This window comes from Molossus molossus, unplaced genomic scaffold, assembly GCF_014108415.1.
Source record: "Molossus molossus isolate mMolMol1 unplaced genomic scaffold, mMolMol1.p scaffold_m16_p_13, whole genome shotgun sequence".
NCBI lineage: Eukaryota > Metazoa > Chordata > Mammalia > Chiroptera > Molossidae > Molossus > Molossus molossus.
The window spans coordinates 5137999-5163652 of NW_023425348.1; the positions used below are offsets into that span (position 1 = coordinate 5137999).

The following is a 25654-nucleotide window of genomic DNA, read 5'->3' on the forward strand; positions in this document are numbered from 1 at the left end:
GAAAATTAATTCTGCATATGTTTATATGAGTTTAATAAAACTAAATATGCAACTCATACAAGTTTTACCTGAAGATCTTAAAGGCCTGTGAAATGATCTGTTGAGGGAGAGAGGACAACATAAATCATGAGAGGCTTTTCTATTTAATTATTTCCTCAAGTATGAAACTGTACGGTGAATCAACAGCCACAGCCCCTTCACACTTTCTGCTCTAGGCTATGTGGCTTACTGTTTTCAAATTCCATGCTTTTGGCTTATGTCATCCTCAATATTTACTATAAAATTTACTAACATTTGTACAGTCCTTTACAGTTAATAAAGCATGTTCATATCACAGTGTATCACTTAGTCTTCCTAAAACCCTTCTTCGATAACTATTACTCTAATTCCTATTTTATATCTGAGGAAGCTGAAGATCAGAGAAATTAAGTAATCTGGCTGAATTTGTATATTTAGTAAGTGAATGGCTGATGCAGAACTAGAAATGTTGAAATTAATTTTTTACTATATCAAGCTGCTTCTTTACTAGACTCCTGCTGAAATCTGAACCATCCTTTCAAATCCCTCAAATGCCACTTTGATCTAAACAGTCCCTTCAAATAGAAACAAATCACTTTGCATCTCTCTTCTCTGAACTTGTCACTGATAATACATTGCCGCATACTTTAATTATCTGCATATTCATCACAAATATCCCAACGTGTGTTCATGTTTGGATACACACATGGCCACAATTCTAACACGCGGTGTTTCAGAAAACAAGACGGCTTCATTAAAGTTTCCTCAGGATGGGACCAAGTCATTTTGCTCTGTACTCCCCACAATGCTTAGCTGTATGCACAAAACATCGTAGGCACAGGGCTTAAATACTTAGTTGCTAAAGGTTTTATCATGGATGCTATCATGAACCTTTCCTCAAACAGTATTATAAAATGTGGAGTAGGAGTGTTATACTCTACAATTACAGGCTTTAAATTTAAATGAACATTTTGTATATTCTTCTGTATTTGCTTTATCACAAACTGAGACAATCAGCTCGTCACATCTTCCCTTTGCCTTTACAGATCCCACATAGCAGCCATCCATAATTCTGAAAGGGAAAAAGGGTCACTGAAGAACAAATAGATAGACTTTTCAGTCAAAATGTCCAAACTATGTCTACTTAAACTGGCAAGTGGACAACATGCTTTCTATTCCTAAGGTAAACCTGAGGCTCCTTCTATACTGGATGAGCTGGGAAATCCATAACGAAGGGTTGGACCCGGGGGCCAACTTAGCTTAATGAGGGAATCTCTTTTGGCTAGTCATATCTTTCCTATGATGTCATACCAAATGGTATTTAAACTGTATCACTAAGTGAGGCAGTTATTTCATAAACCAAATGACTGGCTTCCCAGAGAGACAAAATTGTTTCTTGTTGAAAATGCTGAATCAGCCCAGGCCAGTTTGGCTCAGCGGTTAGAGGGTTAGAGCGTCGGCCTGCGGTCCAGAGAGACCCGGGTTCGGTTCCCACTAAGGGCACGTACCTCGGTTGCAGTCTGTACCCTGCCCTGGTTGGTCGTGCGGGTGGCAGCCACTTAACGTGTCCCTTTCACATCAATGTTTCTCTCTCTCTCTCTCTTTTCCTCTCTCTCCCTCCCACTCTATCTGAACAAAAAATGGAAAAATGTCCTCAGGTGAGGATTAGAAAAAAAAAAGAAAAAAATGCTGAATCAACGTGCATTAGTGGAAGAGATTTTGAAATTTTTGCAAACAGATCCAATGTGAACAAGTACAGGTTAATATATATGGAAAAATAACCCAAACTATTGCCTACAAAATGAGACCTGGGAAGCACGAGACTCTACAGCAAGTGATATTTTTTTGAAGTAATCAGTCAAAAACTGGCACTACCACAGCCAAGGTGGAAAAGGCTTGGAAGCTTGGCAAGGAGGGTACTATCTGAAAAACAAAGGCGCGGTACATCTGAATCTAAAATTATCATGTAAAGCCACAATCATCACGTCAATAAATATGTAACACACAGCGAGAGAAAAATGACAACATCTGCATTCCAGAGACTAAGAGACCAAGTATTTAAAGCAGTGGTGTTTTCAACCCTTAAGCAAAAATCTCAGAGAGTCTTACAGCGTATCTATTATCTTCCCCATCCTTTATGATTTCTGCATGCAGGCATCCTCTAAAACTATTTGTCTGCTGAGAAATCAGTGATCCCAGTAACTGAGGCAAAAACCTGTGGCTGCCAATAAAATTGATTTAGGTAGACATCATCCTTGGTGAAAGGCACTGCTATCAATCCAAGCTCAAGTTAATGAACAAGGGCAAGTCAACGTGCAAAGAGGACACTTGTGTCTCACTTTAGAAATTTAACTAATTATGGTTACAGAAGACACTTGTGTCACAGCAGTTCTCTACATTAATTGCCTATGTGTGTATTTTTGATGAATGGATACAGTTTTCAAAAAATTGTTTTTTTTCCCTCTGTTTGCATTTGTACTCATTGTTAAGTGAAATATAATTTTATGTTTGTTGACTTTAATTACAAAACTTTTTAAGGTTATAGTTTATATGTCCTTTCCCCCGTTTTGTTTTTCTGGTAATTGGTTTTATTGTATATTATAAAAGTCATGGTCTGTGACAGATTAGACAATTAAAAAACTGATCTTTCAATACTGATAGTTTGAGAAATAAAGTATAGACAAATATACAGGCAACTATAATATGTTGTGATAAAGACTAGAACAGGAATAAGTATATCCTAATAAATATATTACTTTTGTAGATCATTTTTAATTTTCTATCTTTTTATTATGAAAGTCTCAAATATACATGAAAGTAGAGAAAACAGTACAATAAATCTCTGAGATTCAAGAATGCAAAACATTTTGCCATACTTGTTTCACTGATCATTTTTTCCTTTTGATTCATTTTTTTTGCTGTAGTAACCTAAAGAAAATCTTGACATAGTTTTGTTTTATCCTACTTTTGTTTATATCTTAAAAAAAAAACAACACCCAACATTTTCTTACATAACCACGATACCATTATCACATCCAACAACATCAACAATTTCTCAATATCATTTAACACACAGTCTGAATTCAAATTTCCCTAGTTGGCTATTTGAAAGAGGGTCCACACAAGATGTGCATCTTGCAATCACTTACTTTGTCTTTGGAGTTCTTTCATTCCGGAATAGTTCTTCTCACCTATCCCCCTTTCTCATGCCACTGATTTGTGGAAGAAACTGGATTGGCCGTACTACATTCTGTTCTTTGCTTCCTCATAATATTGTTTTACTTATTCTTCTATCTCCTGTACTTCCTATAAATTGGAATTCAAGTATAAAGACTAGAATAGATTCAGGTGTAATTTTTTTTGGAGGGTGGCAAGAGCATGTCACAGGTGCATTTACTAGGAGGAACAGAAGATCTGGTTCTACTTTTTTTTATCCTCACCCGAGGATATTTTTCCATTTTTTTTGGTACAGATAGAGTGGGAGGGAAAGAGAGGAAGGGAGAGAGAGAGAGAAACATCGACGTGAAGGGACACATTGAGTGGCTGCCACCCGCACGACCAACCAGGGCCGGGGACAAACTGCAACCGAGGTACGCGCCCTTAGCGGGAACCAAACCCGGGACTCTCCGGACCGCAGGCCGACGCTCTAACCGTTGAGCCAAACTGGCCAGGGCTGGTTCTACTTTTTAGGAGTGCTAAGATTGATAAGTGCATTCTGGGAATGACAGGTTGATACTTCAAGTAAAGAGTCTCATCACCCATTTTCCAAATGTGGTTTGAAGGTTCAAGTATACAACAGAATTCTTAGAGGGCTCGTTAAAACAGATTACTGGAAAGGGTCCAAAAATTTATCTATTTTTAGAAGTGTCCAGGTGATGCTTAAAGTGCGGGAACAGGAGCCGCTCTCTGAGAACCACAGCACTGGCTTCAGTCTTCACTGGGGGTCATACTTGAATCAATTACTTCACTCATGGTTGCAAAATTGTGATTTTTCTAATTTTTAAAAAATTCCTGCCACACTTATTAGATGAAATTCTTTTGTGGAAAAGAATTTCCCCTTGTCAATTAGAGCTATTCAGTTATCTTTGAATATAACTAAAACAGGCGAGGAAGGAAAAATGCCCAATTCTTCCTTCTTTTTTTATTTTTTTATTTTTTATCCTCACCCGAGGACATTTTCCCATTTTTTTGTTCAGGTAGAGTGGGAGGGAGAGAGAGGAAGAGAGAGAGAGAGAGAAACATTGATGTGAAAGGGACACATCGAGTGGCTGCCACCCGCACGACCGACCAGGGCCGGGGACAAACTGCAACCGAGGTACGTGCCCTTAGGAACCGAACCCGGGTCTCTCTGGACCGCAGGCCAACGCTCTAACCGCTGAGCCAAACCGGCCAGGGCCAATTCTTCCTTCTTAAGTACCAATTTGCAGAGTAAGGGTTGGTACACTGACTATCTCCAATGGTATCCATTAGGATTTGTGGTGTCTTTTTGTTTTAATTTTTCTCCTCCTGTACTTAGCTTTATTTTTTTCTCTTTCATAACTATCATAATGAGTACATGGATTCTCATACAGTCAATCTCAATCAACTATAGTCATTATTATTTTTGATGCTCAAAATTTTCCATCTCTGACCAGGGGCAATCCCTTTATAATGCCTTTTTTTTATTTTTTTAAATTCTCACCCCATGATATTTTTCCATTTATCTTCAGATAAAGTGGGAGGGAGTGGGAAGGGGAGAGAGGAGAGAAAGGGAGAGAGAGAGAAACATTGATGGGAGAGGGACACATCGACTGGCTGCCTCCTGCATGACCTGACCAAGGCTGGGGACGGGTAGCAACCAAGGTATGTGCCCTTGACTAAAATCGAAATTGTGACTCATTGGTCCACAGGCCGATGCTCTAACTGCTGAGCCAAACTGGCCAGGGCACAATGTTTTTACTTTTTAATATGACCACAGAAATATTCAATACCTACGTAACATTCTGCCATAACAAAAATGTTTCATGCTTATCTTGAATACTTTTGCCCCAAACCTGGAATCAGTCATTTCTCTAGGAAGTCTTTTTACTGGGAATAGTATCTGAGTGCTCAGATGCCTTTTTTTTTTTTTGTACGTGCCCCTAGTGGGAACCGATCCAGGGACTCTCTGGTCCGCAGGCCGACACTCTAACCACTGAGCCAAACCGGCCAGGGCTGCTCAGGTAGGAATTATTTTTCTTTGGTTTTTATATTTGCATTCCTTCTTTTCTTATATAAAAGATCTTGGTTCTTACCACTAACATACACTACTTGTTTTATTCTATAATACTCATAAAATATATTCAGAATAGCCATACTAATATTACTACTAACAATAAAATTACTAGATGAAGTTTAAAAGTTAACATTTCTCTGCAATTCTTTTTTTTTTTTTTTTTTTATCCTCACCCGAGGATATTTTTCCATTTTTTGTACAGATAGATTAGGAGGGAGAGAGAGGAAGGGAGAGAGAGAGAGAAACATCGACGTGAAGGGACACATCGAGTGGCAGCACGACCAACCAGGGCCGGGGACAAACTGCAACCGAAGTACGTGCCCTTAGCGGGAACCGAACCCGGGTCTCTCCAGACCGCAGGCCGACGCTCTAACCGCTGAGCCAAACTGGCCAGGGCTCTCTGCAATTCTTTTTAATTTGAGATTATATTGTCCTAAGAACTCACAGTCCAAATATAATGTTTTAAAATAACTTGAAAAGCTATCTGTGTCATTTGTTGCCAACATGATATAAAGATAGCACATTTATGTGTTTGTTTCTAAATATTAGGGATTATTTTTCTTTCTCCTGTTTGCTTTATCTTTATTTTTTGAATATGCAAAAAAAAAACAACCTTAGGTTTAATATGATGTCAAAGTTAAAACTATGAAACACTATAGGTCCAAGAAGTCTGTTCCCATCCCCTGCCTAAAGGTAACTGTTTTTATTAGTTTTTGGTTTACTCCTTCTGTGTTCATTTTATATGTTAAACTATGTATATATAATTGCATTCTTCCAATTTCTTACTCAAAAACATTTACCCTTTTTCTCTCCAGTTTATAGCAGTACACAGAAATCTTCCACACTTCTTTTACATTATTGCAGATACTAAGAGTTAGTGGTGTGGGCTAAAAATAAAGGCTCAGGAGTCAGGCTGACTGGGTTCAAATTCTGTGTTCACACTTGCTAACTATGGGATCTTAAGCAAATTACTTAACCTCCCCAAACCTTAATTTGCTAATGTAAAAGTGGGGATACTAGTAGAATCCACCTCACAAAGTTATGTGAAGATTAAATAGAAAAAAACAATTGAAAAAAGAAAAACAAACAAACAAACCTCTTCATGGTGCCTGACACATATAAGTGCTAAAAAATGTTAGCTGCTATTGTTTCAACTATGATATACTGTTGCTATTATATTGTCAGGGCTGACTCAGGCTACCTTTCTTTCCTAACTACCATCTATCACAGGCCCTTATGTGGTTTTTCTGTTTCACACTCCATTGAAATTGCTTTAAATTTCACCAGCAGCCTCACTAGTTTAAAGCCAATTACCTTTTCTCAGCTCTCACCTTTTATGACCTTTCATTAAGTTTTATACTTAATTGGTTTTCAAAATAAATAGCCCTCCCTGTTGATTCTGTGTTTATCTAGTTTTCCTCCATCTCTTTCACTAATTGACTCTCCTTTTTTATCTAACCACATAAAACTACCACAGTCTAGTTCTGGCCCTTTGCCCTCTTTTCCTAAACTCCTTCCCCTCATAGAATTAATCTAAATTGTTAGCCTATTGTGGATAACCTCTGATCTGTTTTATTTTTAGCTGGATGATGTTAGTTCTCTTTCATACTCTTCTCATTTAGTGCCTGTCTCAAGGGTGCCTCTCCAGTCATTCTAGTCAAAACTGGCCTTAACACTGGCCTGGGGCCTTAAACTCATAGATTCTATTGAGCATCTAATGAAAACTGTATTTACATACAAACACTCACGTGAAATTTGATAAGCAGTTTGGAAGGGGGGGGAGGTTGTCTACAAAATGCCAGGTTTAATCAAGGTCAAGAAACTCTACCTAGGGGAATTTCATTCATTGATTAGAATTTTTATAAAAATATCCCTGGCCGGTTTTGTTCAGTGGTTTGAGTGTCAGCCCATGGACCAAAGAGTCTCAGGTTCCATTCCGGTCAAGGGCACGGACCTCGGTCCCCAACCCTGGTGGGGGCTGTACTGGAGGCAGCCAGTTGATGTGTCTGTCTCACATGGATATCTCCCCCCCGCCCCCCACACTCTATCTGAAGATAAAAGCAAAAATTTACTCAGGTGAGGATTAAAAAAAATTTTTTTTGTATAACAATAAATTCCAGATTTGCCAAGAACATTTGGCCATTCAATAGTTACTCAATTGTACACCTACACTGATTTTTCTTTCTGCTACTGTAGTGTTATCAAGAATGAGCTCATCTTTCTTTTTTCCTTTATTGATTCCAGAGAGACAGGAAGGGAGAGGGAGAGAGAGGTAGACATCGATCCTGCATGCCCCCAACTGGGGATCGGGCCACAACCTGGGCATGTGCACTGACCAGGAATTGAACCAGCAACTTCCTGGTGCATGGGTTGCCACTCAACCACTGAGCCACACTGGCTGCACTCATCTTTCTTTTTATAAATTTCATTATACCTTCTAAGTCACTGTAATTATCATCTTAGTCACTGAATCTCAAAAATTCAAGAGTCATTTTCTACCAACCCCTAAATTATGGATAGCTGAAGCCCCAATATGCAGGTTTCAGTTATATAAATGTAAGTTTTATACAGTATAATTAATAAATGTTCTCATCCTGTATTTATAGATGATAAGTCTAGATTTCATAACACAATACCTGACACATAACAAATGCTCAGTAAATGTTAGCTGCTATAACTGCCATTGTCACCACCGTGTGACATCCCTTCTCTTCCCCCAGGGATATGGGGTAGCTTCCCCAGCATCTTATCCAAATGGAGAAACCAGCCAGTTGCATTACCTTAAGTTTCAGGAATATCAGAATCTTTTAATGACTTCCTTTAAGCTTAATATTCTTCAGATGGAAATTATTTAGCATCCCTTAAAGCTGGAGCTGAGATTAATAACTTAAGCAATTAATTATTTAATGTTATGTTAAAATGATTAAATTTGTAATTTTTTCAATTTGTAATTTGGTTGTAAAAAAGCTGATGCCAATTTAACATTTTATGCTTAATGAGCCTTTTAAAAACAGCTCAAGAACCCAACTCCTCAGATAATTAAATCCGGGTCAACGGTTCCTAACCCACAAATTTGCAAAAACATCATACTTTGAATCATGAGCTTTGAAGAAAAATCTTGTTTTCAGGAATATAATTGCTATAAACTGTGAGGCTCCAATAAAGTAATCACAATTGGTCCATTTGTCCTCTTCAAAATATTGTGATGATCCATTATTTCAGTCCCCAGGTTAAAATTTCTACTGCTCTTTTTCTCTCACATTTCTTTCCTCAAATCAATACAAAAGGTTGCTGTAAAATAAAACCCTATCTCACTGTAACTCAGCACTCTGGTCTGTCAACTTAGAATGCGCTGGTCCTAATCAAACATTCCTCGGTAAAATAAAACTAAGAAAGAAAGGTTCATTAATAAAATAAAACCCTGAAAAAGAGTTTTTATATAGGTATCATTTTACACTGTGAACACTAATGAAAAATGAATTAGGTATATGATCTGTATTAAATTAGGATAACATGAGTTATCCTAATTTTAAACATTAGATTATATTAGTTATCACATTAAATAACTTGGGACACATTTATGACTACAAAATTGTAGATTTTAAAACATTTTGCTTTTTTCTGTTTGTTTTCCTAAGGATGTAATCATTTCAAATTGTGTGCTTGACAAAAATTAAAGGAAATTATTGCTGTGGTATACTCCGGCAATTTAATTGTGCTTTCAGCAATTTTCCTACACTAGACTGTTCGCATCTGTCAGACTCTGAATCAGTTCTTCAAGCTATGTGGAATTACTGAAGCAAACCACAGTCTGCTGAGAAGTAAATGAGTTTTTAGGTACATTGTTTGAAGTTTTGAATATTATTTATAATTGACTTCTGTAACTATATGTTAAAGTTTTCAGCAACAATTAAAAGTAATAAGATCAAACTTTTCTAAAATTATTTACAACTCCCATCTAGAAGTTAATAGTTGCAATATCTGATGATAGTAACAGATATCAAACAAACAGGCTACAAAAAGTTTCATGTCTTTTTAAAAACTTTATTATTATTATTATTTTTAATCCTCATCCAAGGATATTTTTTTCCATTTATCTTCAGACAGAGTGGGAAGGAGGGAGGGAGGTAGGGAGGGAGAAGGGGGGGGCGGAGAGAGAGAGAGAGAGAGAGAGAAACATTGATGTTCAAGAGACACATCGACTGAGTGCCTCCTGCATGACCCTGACCAGGGCCGGGGCCCTAACTAAAACTGACGTACAAGCCCTTGGCCAGAATGAAACCCGCAACTCCATGGTCCTCAGGTCGATGCTCTAACCACTGAGCAAAACTGGCCAGGGCTATTTTTATTGTTGACACTATTACAGATGTCCCCCTCTACCCTATCCCCCTTTGCCCACCTCCTGTTGTGACAGCATAAATGGACCTGAAGATTATCATGCTAAGTGAAATAAGCCAGTCAGAGAAAAAGTTTCCTATCTTTAATAAAACACACAACTAAAATAAATCTCTGATTTCTTTGTACCTAGGGAGATAGCAAAGTATAGTAGAACTAAGTCCCAGAGTCAAACAAGCCTGACTGGGATGCTATTTTTACTTCTCACTGCTGTGTGACCCTGGACAAGTTATTCAGGTCCCGGGTGACTCTGATTTCTCAGTAAAAAAACCCAAGTTTTGTACTTTGTGAGAGAGTCCTACCTTAAACCTCTCCACACACAAATTCTAACTTGATGACAAAGAACCTTTTAAGAGTCTTTCATTTCCATATCTATCCTATTAGCTTCTGTCCATGTACAGTAATTTCTTTATCCCACTGCATGAAATACGCTGTCTGCGGGGTCTAATAAAAACCTAGTAGTTACAACACAAAGAATGCATTAGAAAAAAATGTATAGTTCCAATTATGAAATAGTTATTAGGGCAAATCAAGCAAAAAGGCTTATAAAACTGAACATGTATGGAGAACATGACTTTCACCCAGTTTTCCATATATGTGTACAGATCTTAATAACACACACACACACACACACACACACACACACACTCCTCAGTTATGGACCAGGATAAAATCAGCTCCAGAAGAACCAGCGGCAGGTGACTGCTGGACTCCACTGTGCTGACTCTCTTCAGGTCAGCCTCAGAGCACAGAGCTTTCTCCCTTATGGGATCAAATTAAAAAAAAAAAAGTTGATCTCTCTTGTGAGTTTAAAGTATAAAAGTCATCTATTTATTCATTCATTCAAATATTCGGTGACTTCTTTGTGTTAGCCACTGTGCTCAGCACTAAGCCCTTACAGAACTTTTTGAGTGGCAGAAATGACAATAAATAAACAAATAAAAGTGGAAGAATATAATAAATGCCTGGGAAACAGGGTGACCAGCTGGAAGGTACCTGGGGGAGGCCACTTTAGATAGGGTGATCAGGCAGACCTTTATGAAAAGGTACTATTTCAACAGGGAGAAAAGTACTCGAGGACTGATGTTGCACTCACAAAACCAAAAGGACATCAACTGAGGCTAATGCATAAATGACAAGGAAGAAGGGAAGGTACATGGTGAAACAGAAGAAATTGAAGTCAATCTCAGTAAGAATACACAAGCCTAAGGAGGGAGTCTATATTTTAAAATATTGGGAAGCCATTTATGACTTTAAGTAGGTGAGAGACCTGATCTAATTTACATTTTAAGTGCACTTAAAAATAACCTGGGACTATGAACTTTATATTAAAAAGCTGTACAATTCCATTAAGCAAAAATTCAAACAAAAATTTAAGCACTCCTGTGAGAATGGTCCTGATAGCTGATGTTGAGAGCCACAGGAGATAAAATTCAGTCCCTAATGCAAACAAATTTACAATACATATGAGAAAAGAAGGTTAAATAATAAGAGCTTTAATCAGCCCTTCCAGACAATAATAGAATAGTTGTCATGAGGCAATACTGGCTTACAGACATCAGATGAGATACTGTCTGAAACATCATAAGCTCTCCTAATTCCAGAACAATAGCTGGGGTTTTCTTACTGATTTTGATATGTGTAGTAACATTTCATTATCTGTCCCAGAATTGTTTTTTTAGGCAGTGATTTTTAAAAAATTATGTCAACTGAATAACCTAGGAAAAGTACCCAGAGTTATATTTAATACTACCAGATGATGATGTCACCTCAAAGACATTAAAACATTCCAGACAATTCTCTAAATAGGTATTTTCATCCCACCTATTTTTATCATCTCTACAGGATCTCAAGGTCTGTTGTGAATTATTTCTGAGTAATGACTCTAACTGGACTAATAAATGAATCACTCTAAGCTGAACTACTAATGTTGTGTGCTATTTACTTCATTTGTGGTAGTGTTATAACAATATTTATAAATACAATCTGGTCACACTTCTAACACATTCTTTACACAGATTAATACGCCCAGTTAGCTATTTTGATATGCACTTATTTCTTAAGAAAGAAAGAAATACAGTCCAAAGAAAAGACTATAGTTTACCAAACCACGCACTTTTTAGGAATTAGGATTGAAATGCCAAACTTGGGGAATAAGATATTGATGATGAAGGAAGCAAATTTGTTAATTTTAATATTTGGTTTCTGTATATATGTACCCTAAAGATACATTTTTAGCAAATAATGGAGATCTAAGACATTGTCATCATTCACTCATAAGTCAAAGGCCTAAGATATTAATTTTTCATTGAGTTCTTCAGGTGAGTTGAGAGAGGAAAACAAGAAGCCAGGCTGGATTGGTTCATTCAGAAATGGGCACAGAGAACTCAAGAGCAGATTAAGCTGTGCTACGTCAGAACAATTTTTCAATGAGGCTCCTGTAATAATTTTAGTTAAATAGCAAATCAAGTTTCTTGGATAAACAAGCTCGGGAAAAGTCAAGCCCCTTAGTTTATCAGCCTGTGGCCTGACTATGTTTCCTGGGGTCCCACACATTAAGTAACAGTAACAATGTGTCAGAGAGGAGAAAGGACAACGGAAAGAGAAGGGCCAGCAAGAAAAGAAAAATAAGACCCTAGCTGTCTGCTCAAATATTCAGAAATCAAAAGGATCATTAGTTCAGTAACAAACTGACATTACAAAGTTGAAACATTTCTGTGGTTCACTTGTGCCCCAATTCTTCATTCCCTCCCTGTAATAGGATTATTTGTCCATACTCTCTGTTGTGTGACTTTGAAATGCCTCCCAGAACAGGTGGTGTACATTCCTGCCCTATCGCTTTGGACTTGGTCAAGGGGAACATGTGTGGTCATCTCTTGTGTTTCTGCCATCTACAGTGAGAAGACCGTGGCCCAGAATGAGACATACGTAGAAGAACTGAACTCAACGTATAGCTTGAAACAGAGCTACCCAGCTGACCGCCCCCACAATACATCTGTTAATTTAAATCACTGAACTGTAGAGTTTTTTTTTTTTTTAAATATGTTCTTATTGATTTTTTGGAGAGAGAGATAGAAACACTGATGTGAGAGAAACATCAATTGGCTGCCTTCAGCATGCCCCCTTCTGGGGATCAAGCCCACAACCCAGGCATGTGCCCTGACCAAGAATCCAACTGGGACCTCTCAGTCCATGGGACAATGCTCAATCCACTGAGCCACACCGGCCAGCTGAGTTGTTTATATATCACAGCAGAAATATGACTGATAAAGTTTCCAATATTAGAAAAGGTTTGCTTAGCTATAAAATGAACTACAATTGCACACAGATATCTTTTGAACATTACTGCCACACAATTTAGATTTTTTGTGTTACTTATCACACATACATTTGTATTATTTTTACACATCTAGATGACATCATTAGATATCACAATAAACCTGACTGGCTTTGAAGAACTGGGTGGGAACTTCTCATGGAGATCATCTTACATAACAGAGCCAATAATTAATACAGTCTACATGAGAAGTTCCCACCCAGTTCTTCAAAGCCAATCAGGTTGGTTTGCAGATTCAACCCTAACATTTACTGATGTCTCCAGGTGGTTTAAGTGGTTATTCTGTTAGAGGTGTGGTTAACCAAAAAGGAGATTAGGATAAGTTTCTGGTCATTACTCTTAACAAAACCAAGCACACTATTACCATGACTACTAACACACACAGGTTGAAAATAAAGCACTCTAAAACAGTTTGGTACCTTTCACACTAACCCCTAAATTTTAAGTCACAGTTTAAGCTAATTGTGGTCGGATCTACAATTTAGAAAGTGTCTGTATTCTTCTCAAAACTCCTCATATGGAACCAAAAAAGACCTCAAATAGCCACAGCAATCTTGAAAAAGAAGAACAAAATAGGAGGGATCACATTACCAGATTTCAGCTTATACTACAAAGCCACTATAATCAAAACAGCCTGATACTGGCACAAGAACAGGCATATAGACCAGTGGAACGCAACAGAGAACCCAGAAATGGACCCAAGGCAATATGCTCAATTAATATTTGACAAAGGTGGCAAGACCATACAGTGGAGTAAAGACAGCGTCTTTAATAAATGGTGTTGGGAAAATTGAACAGCTACATGCAAGAAAATGAAAATAGACCATCAACTTACACCATACACAAGAATAAACTCAAAATGGATAAAAGACTTAAATGTGACTCATGAATCCATAAAAATCCTAGAAGAGAATATAGGTAACAAAATTTCAGACATCATACGCAGCAGAATTTTCACTGATACATCACCTAAGGAAACAGAAACAAAGGAGAAAATGAACACATGGGACTACATCAAACTCAAAAGCTTCTGCACAGCAAAAGATACAATCATCAAAATGGAACGGCAACCCACTGTATGGGAGAGCATATTTGCCAATGATACATCAGATAAGGGGTTAATTTCCAATATATGTAGAGTACTCATACAACTCAACAAAAGGAAGACAAAGAACCCAATTAAAAAATGGGCAGAAGAACTAAATAGACACCTCTCCAAACAGGACATACAAATGGCCAAGAGACATATGAAGAAATGGTCAACATCACTAATCATCAGAGAGATGCAAATTAAAACAACAATGCGGTATCACCTCACACCTGTCAGAATGGCCACCATCAACAAACCATCAAACAACAAGTGTTGGCGAGGGTGTGGAGAAAAGGGGACTCTAGTACACTCTTGGTGGGAATGCAGACTGGTGCAGCCACTATGGAAAACAATATGGTGTTACCTCAAAAAATTAAAAATTGAACTTCCATTTGACCCAGTGATCCCACTTCTAGAAATATACCCTAGGAAGCCTGAAACACCAATCAGAAAAAATATATGTACCCCCATGTTTGTGGCAGCACTATTTACAATAGCTAAGATCTGGAAACAGCCCAAATGTCTATCAGTAGACAAATGTCTAAAAAAGCAGTGGTACATATACACAATGGAGTACTATGCAGCTGTAAGAAAGATCTCTTATTCTTTGAGACAACATGGAGGGACCTGGAAAGGGTCATCCTAAGTGAAACAAGCCAAACAGAGAAAGACAAGTGTCATATGATCTCACTTATTTGTGGAATATAATGAACATAACAGTCTGAGGAATGGGGTAGTCCCAGAGACGTGGAAGTGGGGTACAGACTGAAAATCCCCAGAAGAGGGGGTGATGGGGGAGAGATGAACCACAGAACTTATATGCATTAACAGTGGACATGGACAACAAAGCTGTGGACAGGGCGGGCAGGAATGGGGAGGGGGGAATCAGTGCGGGAAAAAGGAGAAACATCTGTAACAAAAATAAATAAATTAATCAAATAAAAAAAAAAAAAAAAAAACAGAAAGAAAAAAAAATTTTTTTTTTCCACTCTGTGCCCTGGCCAGTGTGGCTCAATTGGTTGAGCTTTGTCCTGTGCATTGAAAAGTTGTGGTTCGATTGCCCTGACACATACCTGGGTCTGGGTTTGATCCCGACTAAAGCATGTACTGGAGGTAACCAATCAATATTTCTTTCGCTCTACCTCTAAAAATCAATAAAAACATAAAAATATTTCTACTCTAAGGCTTACTAAACATCCCAGGTATGGTCAAAGAGTAAGTTTAACATATTTCATACTACTAGGGCATTGTAGAGCTATGTAACTCCAAGAGGAGTAAAGCTAGAGCCTTGGGGAAATTCTGAGACTGCCATATTTCTAATTTGAAGTCCATCATGTGCTAGTATTACCAACAGTTCAAACAGAATACCTAATGTATTATTCAAATATTTGTGGACCATTAAGGTTTTCTATGAACAAGGATGTCTATTAACCAAACTGGAAAAAGCCAGTGAGACCTATTAATTCCTTTGGATTTGATCCTTTGAGATCTACAGGATTAAGCCATAATTGCCAGCATGGATTTACCATCCACATGCACTGAGTTTCTGGTTTTATGTTTTTACCTAAAGAGAATTTCATCATGCAGATAAATGACAAAAACTCAATTCATAGCACTGTAAACTACTATAATTAGGCTATAGTTTGTGCCATGAATGGAATGATGCTTTCTCACATATGGGCAGCTCCACAATACACAGATAAAAGGCAGAAAAGATACCATGTGATCTGAGAATGTAGAGCGAGTTTGGAAGTGTGGTCTATAATCACTGAGAAAGAGATAGTCAAGTTCAGACATGACGGCAGGGGATTAAGGAAATGATTCATTCAAAAGGCAAACCAAAGTTAAGGTCTAAATAACCATGACATAATTATGGCTAGTTAAATTACTATAGCCAGAATACTACAAAGTGATTAACATCTTACTGCTAGTTTACTAAATTTTCTATCTCAGTTTATTGGAATTTTTTGGTGAGCAAACACTTTTAATTTTATATAGAAGTTCAAATCAAAAGTGGTTTTCTTTATTTTTTTTATTTTTTATTTTTATCCTCACCTGAGGACATTTTTCCATTTTTTGTTCAGATAGAGTGGGAGGGACAGAGAGAGAGAGAAACATCGATGTGAAGGGACACATCGAGTGGCTGCCACCCGCACGACCAACCAGGGCCGGGGACAAACTGCAACCGAGGTATACGTGCCCCCAGAGGGAACAGAACACGGGTCTCTCTGGACTGCAGGCCGACGCTCCAACTGCTGAGCCAAACCGGTCAGGGCAAAAGTGGTTTCCTTTATAATCATTTTGATGAAACATAACAATCCCATAAAGTCAGAATACCTCTCTGTAGAATTATTAATTGCAACTATATTTCTGAGGACTGTCATATTTTAGATACAGGAAGATTCTGAGAGAAATAAATATACATATACAAATGTATTTCCCCCACCTCCCCAAACTCTTACCAGTTTAGTCCTATTCTAGTCAGAATGAGACTCACCTGGAAGCGGAGAGAAAAGGATCACCATTCCTTTATTAATTAATTTCTGAATAAAGGAATTAACTGTAATTCTTGTTCTCTTTCAAACTTAAATATATATATATATATATATTTCCTTCTTAGTTTACCTATCAATGATACATTTTTCCTAATCTTCCCAACTCAGGAAAACACCACTCGAATCTTAGAGTTAATCTTGAGACCCTTTATTCTCTCCACATCCAGTCCGTCAACAGATCCTGTGAACTCTAGCTTCAGCATATGTCCAGAATCCTACCATTTTTCTTCATCTTCATTATTCCTCCTCTAGTCTAAGCCACCATTGTTCCCTTCCTGAACTATTATAATAGCTTCTTAATTGGTTTCCTAATTCTGTCCTGGCCTCCCAGTTTTCTATTCCTGACACAGTAGCCAGAGTGAACTCTAGAAACATCTTTACGTGTTATGTCAGTCCTCTGCGCAGAACCCACCAATGGCTTCCTATGTCACTCAGAGAAAAAGCCATGTCCTTACTGCAACTGAACAAAACATCTAAATGATCTGAAACTGAAAACACCGTTGATTTAATAAAAAATAAATAAAAAAAGTTGACTCAAAAATTATACATATAGTGAAGTGTGACTGGTCAAATTTGACAATGTTGGCTATCAAAAACAAGGTCTAACCTTTGACACAGAATTACACTTACAAGTTTGCAAGGACATGTGTACAGGTAAGTTCAGAGCCCAAACCAAGCAACAATGTAAATGTTCATCAATAGAAGGATGGTTAAATAATTTTAGGCATATAATCATACTATGGAACACTATGAAGCTGTTAAAAATGTGATGAATCTTTATGTATTTACATGGAAGGATTTCTCTTTCTCTCTCCCCTCTCTTAAACACACACACACTTCATTTTAGTAATTCCAAACTGAATGCAGTTCTTCATACACTTGCCCTTGCACAGCTGTTTCATCTGAACACCTTCACCCTCCTTACTATACTGATTTCTACTTATCCTTCAAGACTCATCTCAGAGTGTCATGTCCTTAAGGAAGCATTTCCTGCCTCTTCTGGCTGGGCAGGGCAGGTGCTCAATGTTTGTTGAGTAGACTGAAGGAAAAATATCTACATTTTCTACAGTCTAAGACCCAGCTTGAAACTTCATTCTAAAAATTAAGTGGTATCTACTCTTTCTTGCCCTCACATCCAATGTAATTTGTATGTCACAAGTTCAATCTCTGATAGGAAATTATGGTCTTTCTCTAGTGATTGTAAAAACATCTACTTGGAAATGTGTGCAGTGAAGAATAACTTTCTAAACAGCTTTTTTGAGAGATAACTAGCACAACATACAATTCACCCATTCAAGTGACACAATTCAATGTTTTCTAATACATTCACAGGGAGAATTACTATTTTTTTAAACAACACTAAAAGCAGTCTCTGAGTTTGGCAATGATCAATTTGTGATTACTATGAGATGTAACACAGAAGTGGTTAAAAATAAAACAAATGTTACATCTTACATAATCGGCTTAAAATATTTTCTTAAAACAATCCACCTGGGGACCACATTCCTGGGCTTGTGGAAGTAGGAAAGAAACCTGTACTACTCCCAATCTCCACTCTTCAAATAAGACAGGCATCACTAGGGCTTAAAAATATTTGTTGAATGAATAAAATTTCCAGCTGTCTAGTAAATATTTCAAACTGAATATCATCCAGTTCTTCATATTCAACATTTTCCGAATGGACTATTTACTGGTTTCCTCTGTAATTTGCTCAATTCCTATTAATGGTACCAGTATTTCCCCCATAGTCATTTTTTGACATGACTCTTTCATTCTGTCATATTCTCTAGTGTTTACTTATAATTTCACGGCTGCAAATCATACTCAGGATACAATTCCCTCCTCTTATTCATCCCACCCGAAACTTTCCTAAAGTTAGCTTCTTGATTTTTTTTTTTTAATCCTTACCCAAGGGTATTTTTCCACTGATTTTTTTTTTAAAGATAGAGTGGAAGGGAGGGAGAGAGAGAGACAGAAGGAGAGAGGGAGAAAAATTGATGTGAGAGAGGCACATGGATCGGTTGCCTCCTGCATGGCCCTGACTAGGGCCAGGAATTAAACCTGCAACCCAAGTATGTGCCCTTGGCCAGAATTGAACCTGAGACACTTCAGTCCTCGAGCCGACGCTCTAACCACTGACCAAACCAGCCAGGGCACATCTTGGTGTTTTGATGCATGTGGTGTGACTAAAAATTTAAGTCTCAATCCAAACTCAGTTTCAACCACAAACTGGGTCTACCTCATTATATAAAAAATACTCATTAAGATAACCAACAATAGCCTTTAATAAATATTTTAGAAGATGCCTCTTGGAGACACAGACATCTGGTACAATCTTGTATCTTTCTCACTGCTATTACTATTATCCATGACTAAATCTAACTTTCCTTTTCTCCAAAATCTGATTGGAGCCAAAGCAACCCTGGAGACTCCCTTTCCATCACACACCTTTTAGAGACTGTTTATTTTTGGTACTGCAAACCAGTTAGCCATTCAGGAACTTGCTCTAACTCTCCTGTTCTCTCAGGTAGTATTAAAAGATAGTGAATACATTTTGGAACTTAACAGAGTGTAAATATGTCACGACTATTTTCTGTAATAAGATTTATTTTCCTAAGATTTTTCTGCCCTTTGTATTATTAACCCCAGGATTTACTAGTTGTTTCCTGAAATTTACATTTAAGTTCCTATTTTTAGCCTGTTTTGGCATTATAAATGTAGACTGATTAAAAAGTTTGGTGAAGCTTTAATTGAGGCATTCCAAATTTATTAATCTGATGTGAAAACCATGAACATACCCTAAAACTGAGGAGAAAGAGAACAACAATAGAATAGAAGTGTTTGGATTTTTTTAGTGCCCTAAAAAAAAAACCCAACAAATAACAAAACAAACCAGATTACCGAAATTAGGAGGCTAATCAGCCAGCAATTTTATTTACAAAAGTCTGTTGTTGCTGCAATAGCCTGAATTTACTTCAGCTTTTATAAACCACATTTAATATACAGAGTATCTTTTTATAATCTTTCAGTTACAAACATAAGTGCCTACCAGAAAACAACTTTTAGGCAATCCATTCTGCCAACCCCACCAGGGATTTTAATTAATTTTCTAACAGCTCAGGAAATAACACAGGGAACTGATACCATATCTTAGGAGAGTCCTTGGGAGAAAGCACAGTACCTGAAACTGTGTCCCTCTGTAAAGTGAGAATGGAACAAAAACCCCATTGCCACTATGTCTTTGTGTATGTTCCCCAAGACAGACTGAAACCTCTAGCCCCACTAATATCTCCACGATGTTGTGGGGAGGCAGAGTGGCCAGTCTTTAAAATTTCGGATATTTCGATAGGACTCAAAGCAAGAGGGTTGGTTCAGAATCAATTTTAAGAGCCTTATCCTGTCTACTTCATGCCAGTGCAAGCTACAGTCACATTCTCCTGCCTTGTTCCGCTTGGAACTCTCCAAGGTTCTGACCCTTATTGGCAGTCTAGTGACCCAGAGAGCAGCCCTTGGAAAACCAAAGTCCATGCAAAACAAGGTAGGCTCAGTTCTCTGCAATTTCTACATTTTGCTTCTAATATCTCACGTGCACTTTGACCTTACTTTGATCATCCCATCCCATGTCTACACATGCCTCACTGCACTCCTGGTGTATCTCCAAATCATATGAAATCACTACAGTACCTGGATCTATTCCTTTCTTCCTTGTTTCAATCAAGTCCGCTATTTTAGAAAGAAAGCTTCAATGAATTGTGGGAGAAGGGTCAGATTTAATTTAACATTGATTTGCTTGGTTAGATTAGAGTCAATGCAACTAGACAAAAATATTTTTCTCAATACTATATATATTTTATTCCACGCACTTCTTCCTTGCTTGCTTTCAGAGAAGTTAAATGTTATTCTTTGCTCCCCCCTAAAGTATTTTTCAGCTGGCTTCTTGCAAGATGATTTCTTTATCTTTGATTTTCTGTCATTCGAATATAATACGCCTTGGTATAGTTTTTTTTTTTTTTAATTATTTTTGTTACAAATGTTTCTCCTTTTTCCCCAACTGATGCCCCCTCTCGCTCCCTCGCCACCCTGTCCCCAGCTTTGTTGTCCATGTCCACTGTTCATACATATAAGTTCTGTGGTTTATCTCTCCCCCACCACCCCCTCTTCAGGGGATTGTCAGTCTGTACCCCACTTGCACGTCTCTGGGACTACCCCACTCCTCAGACTGTTATGTTCATTATATTCCACAAATAAGTGAGATCATATGATACTTGTCTTTCTCTGTTTGGCTTCTTTCACTTAGGATGATATTTTCCAGGTCCCTCCATGTCGTCTCAAAGAATAAGAGATCTTTCTTTCTTACAGTTGCATAGTACTCCATTGTGTATATGTACCACTGCTTTCCTTTTTTTAAAATTTATTTTTTAATTAATATTTATTACAGATGTTTCTCCTCCCCCCCCCACTGATTCCCCTCCCCCTCCCTCCCTGCCCTGTCCCCAGTTTGTTATCCATGTCCACTGTTCATGCATACATGCATATAAGTTCTGTGTTTTATCTCTCCCCCACCACCCTCTCTTCTGGGGATTGTCAGTCTGTACCCCATTTCCACGTCTCTGGGACTACCCCATTCCTCAGACTGTTATGTTCATTATATTCCACAAATAAGTGAGATCATATGATATGGTTGTTTTAATTTGCATCTCTCTGATGATTTGTGATGTTGACCATTTCTTCATATGTCTCTTGGCCATTTGTATGTCCTGTTTGGAGAGGTGTCTATTTAGTTCTTCTGCCCATTTTGTAATTGGGTTGTCTTCCTTTTGTTGAGTTGCATGAGAACTCTCTATATATGGAAAATTAACCCCTTATCTGATATACCATTGGCAAATATGCTCTCCCATACAGTGGGTTGCCTTTCCATTTTGATGATTGTATCTTTTGCTGTGCAGAAGCTTTTGAGTTTGATGTAGTCCCATGTGTTCATTTTCTCCTTTGTTTCTGTTTCCTTAGGTGATGTATCAGTGAAAATTCTGCTGCGTATGATGTCTGAAATTTTGTTACCTATATTCTCTTCTAGGATTTTTATGGATTCATGAGTCACATTTAAGTCTTTTATCCATTTTGAGTTTATTCTTGTGTATGGTGTAAGTTGATGGTCTATTTTCATTTTCTTGCATGTAGCTGTTCAATTTTCCCAACACCATTTATTAAAGACGCTGTCTTTACTCCACTGTATGGTCTTGCCACCTTTGTCAAATATTAATTGAGCATATTGCCTTGGGTCCATTTCTGGGTTTTCAGTTCTGTTCCCCTGGTCTATATGCCTGTTCTTGTGCCAGTATCAGGCTGTTTTGATTATAGTGGCTTTGTAGTATAAGCTGAAATCTGGTAATGTGATCCCTCCTATTTTGTTCTTCTTTTTCAAGATTGCTGTGGCTATTTGAGGTCTTTTTTGGTTCCATATGAACCTTTAAAGTATTTGTTCTAGTTCTGTGAAGTATGTCGTTGGAATTTTGATGAGGAAAGCATTGAATCTATAGATTGCTTTGGGTAGTATGGATATTTTAATGATGTTAATTCTTCCAATCCATGAACAAGGTATGTGCTTCCACTTTTTTACATCTTCTTCTATTTCTTTTTCAATGACCTGTAGTTTTCTGCGAATAGTTCCTTTATTTCTTTGGTTAAGTTTATTTCTAGGTATCTTAATTTTTTTGCCACGATGGTAAATGGGATTTTTTTTTTTTTAGTTTCTCTTTCTGTGAGTTCATCCTTGGTGTATAAGAATGCCACTGATTTCTTGACGTTAATTTTGTATCCTGCTACTTTTCTAAATTCATTTATTAAGTCTAGTAGATTTTTGATGGAGTCTTTGAGGTTTTCTACGTATAGTATCATGTCATCTGTGAATAACGACAGTTTCACTTCCTCCTTTCCCATTTGGATCCCTTTTACTTTTTCTTCCTGTCTGATTGCTATGGCTAAGAATTCAAGTACTATGTTAAATAAGAGTGGCAAGAGTGGGCATCCTTGTCTTGTTCCTGTTCATAAGGGAAATGCTTTTAGTTTTTGCCCATTGATAATGTTGTTGGCTTTGGTCTTTCATACATGGCCTTTATTATGTTGAGATATGATCCCTCTATTCCCAGATTGCTGAGCATTTTTATCAGAAATGGGTGCTCGATTTTGTCAAATGCTTTTTCAGCATCTATTGATATGATCATATGATTTTTATCTTTCATTTTGTTTATGTGGTGTATCACATTTATTGACTTGCAAATATTGTACCAGCCTTGCATCCCTGGAATGAATACCACTTGGTCATGGTGAATACTTTTTTTGATATATTGCTGGATTTGATTTGCTAGTATTTTGTTCAGGATTTTGGCATCTTTGTTCATCAGGGATACTGGCCGGTAGTTTTCTTTCTTTGTAGTGTCTTCTTCTGGTTTTGGAATTAGAATCGTGCTGGCCTCATAGAACGAGTTTGGAAGTGTTCTTTCTTCTTGAATTTTTTGAAACAGTTTCTGGAGAATGGGTATTAGTTCTTCTTTGAATGTTTAGTAAAATTCTTCCGTGAAGCTGTCCGGGACTGGGTTTCTGTTTGTTAGGAAAGTCTTGATTACATGTTCAATTTCTTTTGTTGTTATTGGACTGGTCAAGTTTTCTATCTCTTCCCAGTCCAGTTTTGGAAGACTATGTGTTTCTAGAAATTTGTCCATTTAGTATAGATTGTCGAATTTGTTGCCGTATAATTGTTCATAATATTTGTTAACATTTTTTTGTATTTCTGTGGTGTTGGTTGTTACTTCTCTTTCATTTCTGATTTTGTGTATTTGGGTTTTCTCTCTCTGTTTCTTGGTGAGTCTAGCTAAGGGTCTATCAATCTTGTTTACCTTTTCAAAGAACCAGCTCATTGTTTCATTGATTCTTTGAATTGTTTTTTTTTTGTTCTCCATGTCATTTATTTCTGCTCTGATCTTTACTATTTCCTTCCTTCTACTTGCTCTGGGGTTTTCTTTTTGTTTGCTCTCTAGTTCTTTAAGTTGTGAGGTTAGATAGTCTATTAGAAATTTTTCTTGTTTTTTGAGGTAGGCCTGTAACGCTATGAACTTCCCTCTCAGAACTGATTTCGCTGCATCCCATAGATTTTGTGTTGTTGTGTGTTCATTTTCATTGGTTTCTAGGAAGTTTTTAATTTCTTCCTGATCTACATGGTAACCCATTCATTGTTCAATAACATGCTATTTAGCCTCCATGCATTCAAATGTCTTTGCATGTTCTTGTTGCAATTAATTTCTTGTTTCATGCCACTGTGATCTGAGAAGATGCTTGATATCATTTCAATCTTCTTGAACTTGTAGAGATTTAGTTTGTGCCCTAACATGTGGTCTATCTTTGAGAATGTCCCATGTGCACGTGAGAAGAATGTGAATTCTTCAGTTTTGGGGTGTAATTTTCTGTAGATATGTATTAAATCCATTTGATCTAGCGCTTAATTTAGAGTCTGTTTCCTTGTTAATAATTTGTCTAGAAGATCTATCCACTGATGACAGCAGGGTGTTGAAGTCCCCTGCTATGATTGTGTTGCTGATGATTTCTCCTTTGATGTCCTCCAGAATATTTTTAATATATGTTGGTGCTTCTATATTGGGTGCATATATGTTTAACACGGTTATATCTTCCTTTTGGATAGATCCTTTTCAATATTATGTAGTGGCCTTCTTTGTCTCTAGTTATGGCCTTCATTTTGAAATCTACTTTATCAGATATAAGTATTGCTACCCCAGCTTTTTTTGCTTCCCATTTGCTTGAAAGATTTTTTTCCATCCCTTCACTTTCAACCTATGTGAGTCTTTTGTTGTGAGGTGGTTCTCTTGTAAACAACATATATGTGAGTCATGCTTTCTTATCCAATCAGCTACTCTGTGTCTTTTTATCGGAGCATTCAAATCATTCACATTTAAGGTGATAATAGATATGTATTTATTTATTGCCATTTTTGTTTAGTGTGGTTCTATTTTTCTTTGTATTTCTTCTACTAATTACAGCAGTCCTTTTAGCATATCTTGCAGTGCTAATGGTTTGGTGTTAATATATTCCATTACCCCCCCCCCCTTTTTTTTGTCTGGAAGGCTCTTTATTTTACCTTCTATTTTGAATGCTAGCCTTGCTGGATAGAGTAGTCTTGGATTCAGATCCTTGTTTTTCATGATCTTGATTACTTCATGCCATTCCCTTCTGGCCTGTAGTGTTTCTGTTGACAAGTCAGCTGAGGGCCTTATGGGGTTTCCTTTGTAGGTAACCTGTTGCTTATCTCTTGCTGCCTTTAGGATTCTCTCTTTGACTTTAATTTTTGGCATTTTTATTACTATGTGTCTTGGTGTGGGCCTGTTTGGATTTTTCTTACTTGGGGCTCTCTGTGCTTCTTGAACTTGAATGCCTTCTTCCTTCATCAAGTTAGGAAAGTTTTCTGTCGCTATTTCTTCAAATATATTCTCTAATCCTTGCCCATTTTCTTCCTCTTCGGGGACTCCTATGATGCGAATGTTATTCCGTTTCCAGTTGTCCCACAGTTCTCTTAAGCTGTCTTCCTGTTTAATTTTTTTTCCTTTTGGTTTCCTTTGAATTTTTTCTACCCTGTCTTCTAATTCATTGATCCAGTCCTCAGCTTTCTCTACCCTGCTGGTTAGTCTTTCCAATGTGTTCTTAATTTCTGCTATGTCATTCTTCATTTCCACTTGGTTGGTTTTCAATGTTTGCATACTTTACTCATGCTGCTGAACTTCCTGAAGATCATGGCTCTGAACTCTACCTTTGATAATTTGCTTAGCTGTATTTCATTTATCTCATCTTCGATAGAATTCTCTTGTTCTTTCATTTGAGATTTGTTTCTTTGTTTCACCATTTTGGCTATCTCAGTGAGTTTTGGAGCCTGCCAAACTTTCCCTGTTGGTGTCGGTGTTCTGCTTTTTGTGGCTCCCTCTACTGGGTTTGGATGAGCCTGG

The 25654-nt window shown here is 37.4% G+C and overlaps 1 protein-coding gene across 1 annotated transcript in view; it reads right to left on the reverse strand.

Moving 5' to 3' along the window:
- Positions 1-25654, reverse strand: part of SIK2 (salt inducible kinase 2) — a 136031-nt gene that overhangs the window by 50444 nt on the left and 59933 nt on the right. The window lies entirely within an intron of this gene.